Source organism: Pteropus vampyrus, unplaced genomic scaffold (assembly GCF_000151845.1).
Source record: "Pteropus vampyrus isolate Shadow unplaced genomic scaffold, Pvam_2.0 Scaffold61, whole genome shotgun sequence".
Classification (NCBI taxonomy): domain Eukaryota; kingdom Metazoa; phylum Chordata; class Mammalia; order Chiroptera; family Pteropodidae; genus Pteropus; species Pteropus vampyrus.
Genome location: NW_011888842.1, coordinates 7,673,412 through 7,678,277, shown reverse-complemented (window position 1 = coordinate 7,678,277; position 4,866 = coordinate 7,673,412).

Here is a 4,866-nt window from a genome sequence, read left to right as displayed (position 1 = left end):
GGTTTGCATAAGCCTAATTTCCTGCCTTTGTACCAGATATTGTCTCCTAAGCAGTCAGGAAATGGAGAGTCAGGAGCCTTGGGCTCCACGAGGCTACAATTTACTAGGTGTTCACAACATTCTAGTATTTGAGCACCTTACAGGCAAGATCTACAGTGGTTATCCCTGTTTCTTACCATTTCAGATGGAGGCAGCTGGGAATTTCATGCTAAACTCAAGGCCACAAAGCGATCCAGTGTGAAAAACACAAAGATTCGAGGGTAGGCATATGGGACTCTCGAAATGAGCCTTTATTTGCTAAATATGTCAATAAAATTGAAGACAAGTATCGAAAATATTGGGCTTCCAGGCGCCCTCCTGTATTATTCAAATCACTGAAAAATGGCCCCCAACTATTCTTCAAAATTGGCTTTTTTCTTTTTTTGGAGCTGCCTGTGTGGATACTGGTCTCTAGCAAGTAGAGAGTCAGAATGTGAGAATGTTAAACACACACACATATTTGTATCTTGGTTTAAAGTCTCTATTTTGTGAGTAAAGATGTCAGGGTGTCAGTTCGTTACACACAAAAGCATTCACTGTGACAAATACATATTTGCCAAAGGGAATTTGATAGACTTCTCTACTTATACTCAAGGTAGGTAAATGCAGCTAGGGTATAAGTTGCCGTCACACAAATCTATGCAAAATTCACAAACAAAAGACAGTGTCACATGCACCTCATAGCTGGACACACAGAACTATCACGCACCCTCTACCGCATGCATCGAAGTCATAAACGGTCATACATATTCAAATCGCAGGTGATGCACACAAGCACACAAGCAAGAAAACTGAACCAAAATAAGTGCACACGTTGCTGCGAGGAAATTTCCAGCATTCCCTGACTTGTGTATATTCTAGGTGAGGGCACTCAGTGTGTAAGTCAGTGGAACACGCACACACACACACACACACACACACACACACACACGACTATGGACATTTCTAGGCGCCTGCTGACCTATACCAGTGCTGTGAGTTCAGATACCTTCTGCTTCATGATGTTACCTGAATCTTCACTTTCTGTGCAGAAGCCCCAGGATTGAAGGAAAGAGAGCAAATTTTGAAGTCCTGAAGACTTTTGCAGACTTTCACATCTGTTCACCACCTTCCAAACAATGAGCAGACAACCTCTTTTTACCCATCAGAAAGAAACCCGAGAGGAGAACAGCCTCAAATCCCTAAGTGGAGCAGCATTCAACTCGGACTAATTGCCCCTCTTCCTCCTGGCCCCTTGGGAAGGAGCATGTTTAGGGTCCGGAGGGCCTGAGCTGCAACTGGAGTCGGTGGAGAAGGTGTCCATGATGTTCGTGATACTTTGGGCTTCAGGTCAGGTCTCCGGATCAGAAGTAGGAGGTTCGCCAGTCACCTGCAGCCTCTGCATCACAAATTCACCTTCTCTGTACCACTGCATACGGCCCAGGCAGTGCACAGGCTTCCACAGCACATAAACAGACCTGTTTTAGACCTCCACTACACCCTTACGAATGCACAGGTCTCCCCATGCCTCTGTGAGGTTCTGAATTGTAGGGAGCATGACTTCTTGAGGAGTAGGGGATTGACCATATGCTCTGGGGAAAATGACTATGAGCTCGCTGCTTACTAAGAGAGCATACCTGAGTAATTTGCCAAAGATCTCTGAGACTAAGTTCTTCAAAGTGGAAATAATAATGATTCTCATCATGTGGGTTTGAGGGAACATAAAGAGAACATAAAGAAAGATTAAAAGGTGTTAAGGTTTATTTTCATTGTCTGTATCAGCAGGGATCAACCATGGCTCACACGAGGCACTCAGGTTTTGTTGAATTAATACCTTTGTTCATTCATTCATTTAAATAATTATTAAGGTTCTCGCAAAAGTAAGACAGTAATATACACTTTGGAGACATAGCAGTGAGTAACATAAAAAAAACCCTCTTGGGAAACACACACTCAAGTAGGAGGTGCAGAAAAAATGTTAATGCAAAAAAAAATGGTAGGAAAATGGCAAACATTCCTGGGAATAGTAAAAATCAGACTTGGAGCAGAAAGAATCCCAAATGTCCATGAACAGGTGAATGAGGAAAAGAAAGCTGTGTATGTTCATACAACGGAATTAATGTCCTCATACTCAGCAATTTAAAAAATCAACAAATGAATAAAAATAATGAAAGATATATTGATGCATATTATAACATGGTGAATCCCAAATGCTTATGCTGAGTGCAAAAAGACAGCAATGAAAGAATAAACATGTGTGATTCCATTTAGATAAACTTCTAGAAGATGCAAGCTAATCTATGTGACAGAAAACAGATCAGTGATTCCCCTGGGGACAGATGGAGGAGGAAAGAAAGAGCAGGAGGGTGGGCACGAGGAAACTTCATAATCTCGACAGCTTCTAGTGATCGTTTCATGGGTATATACATGTCAAAACTATTCATATTTATATATTGTACACGTAAAATATACAAAGTTTATTGTACGTCACTTGCACCACAAAAAATCTGGAGATAAAATATTGACATTTGTGCAAAAGATGGATAGATTTTGAGAGTATTATGCTAAGTGGAAAGAGTCGGGTGGAAAAGGAAAAGAACTGTATGATTTCACTCATATGAGGCTTCTAAAACAAAAAGAACAGATGAACAAACAAAACACACACAGACTCATAGATCCAGACAACAGAAAGGTGGTTACTAGAGGGGAAGGGGTTGGGGCAGGATAAATAGGGTAAAGGGGGTCAAGTACCTGGTGACAGGAAGAGACTAGACTTCAGGTGGTAAGCACACAAAGAGTATACCCATGTCTCATTATAATTGTAACCCTGAAATTTATATAATGTGATGAACCGGTGTAACCCCAAAACATTTATATTAAAAAATATGGGTGTTTTTAAAGGAAAACATAACGAAATTAAGTATGTCATGTTATTCCTTTATTGAATACTTTCCAATGGGTTCCCATATTATGCAGACTGAAAACCAAAATCTCTACTATGAAGGTTAATTTTATGTGTTAACATAACTAGGCCTCCAACCCAGATATTTTTTCAAACACAATTCTAGATGTTTCTATAACAGTATTTTTTTGAATGAGATAAACAGTACAATCACAGACTCTGAAAAGCAGATTGCCCTCCATAATGTAGGTGGGACTCATTGAGGCAGTTGAAGACCTTAAGTAGAACTCTGATCTCCCCCAAAGAAGAGACAATTCCGTCGGCAGACTATCTTCACCTCAAACTGCAGCTTTTCCCCAGGTATTTGTCTGCCCGCCTACCCAGCAGATTTGGGACTTACTAGCTTCCACAATTGCACAATCATATGAACCAATTCCTTAAAATAAATCTCGCTCTACACATGCACACACATGAATGCACATTCGCACACACAGACACACACACACACACACACACACTCATGCACACACATGACGTATCGGTTCTATTTCTCTGGAGAACATTGGCTAATACATCCACAATTACCATAACTGCCCCACCAAATTTGTCCCCTGATATCTATAAACTTATTGCCTTCCATCCCTCCCCAACTTGGCCCTGTCCAGAGGCCCCCTTAATAGGCCAGTAGCCATCTCACCTCAGGGTATTGCTAGTTGCCGATCTTCATGCTTGCAGTGCTTTTCCCCTGATATCCCCATGCTCCCTCACCTGTCCTCAGTCGTGTCTTTGTTTGGATGTTATCTTTCCCATTTTGTATTCCCAGAACTTAGAAAATCGCCTGGCACATAATATTCACACAATAAGTGTTTTCCTGTGTGTGAGTTGTGACGGCATGCACTCAGCTTCTCCTTATGAGAAGTGGGAGCGCTCAGTGTGGGAACAAGACAACACTCCTTTCTCCAGACTAAAATTAGGCAGATAGGTTGTATTCACCACAAAAATCCAACTCAGAAGCAAAACTTAGAATCTTCTTAGAATGGGGAAATTTGATCATTGGATTGACTCTTTTGTGTTGCCCTGTTAAGTTCTTGTCACAGGTACAATCAAATTAAAGTTTATTTAGCCCTTGAAAGTACTTTATTAACTAGCTACTACATTAAGAAGGTAAGCATTCTAGATTTTATTAAAATAAACATTGGAAACATTATTGAATATTAGTAGCTTTGGAAAACAACCAATAAGAATGAGTAAATAAGGAGCTGATTTATACCTCATTACTCTAATGGGTAGAAACTGTGAGTTATAATTGAAAGCTATATTACTTATTGCTGAGGTGGGTTGTTTTTTTGTTTTGTTTTGTTTTGTTTTGTTTTACCTATCAAAACAACATTCTACACAAAACTTAAACGGCTCTGTTTCATGGTACAAATCTTCATTTCACTATAGACAAGGTGATTCATACTATAGCACTTTGAGAATTCTGAACAGCTACCATCTGGGGGTCGGAAAATTGGGAGTGAAAAGGTCTAGCTTAATCTAAAACACCGTCACATTTCGTACATCTAATCATGTCTTAAAACAAAACCACTTTTATCTTTAAAAAGGAAATAGAAAATGCTGGTGCCGTTTTCCTTCTGAGAAGTGGTTGGTGTGTTCTGTGTCTCAGCAAGTCTCCTCGCTCTCCAGGAAGATACAAAAAAAGCTCAACCCATTTAGAAATGTGAACCCCACACCTGACTGATAAGTAGTTTGGTGCTTTGAAGACTACAAGGTAAACAGATGTTTCAGAAATGCCATTTTTAGGATGATTGAAAAATAAAGGACAATGGATAGGACTAACGTGGAAAGGATTGGATCCAATAATATAACTGCCCCTGAAGGACACTTGGGAGGGTGCTAGTGACAATGGTGATAAACACACAATTTTTCGAGGCCTCTATGACAAG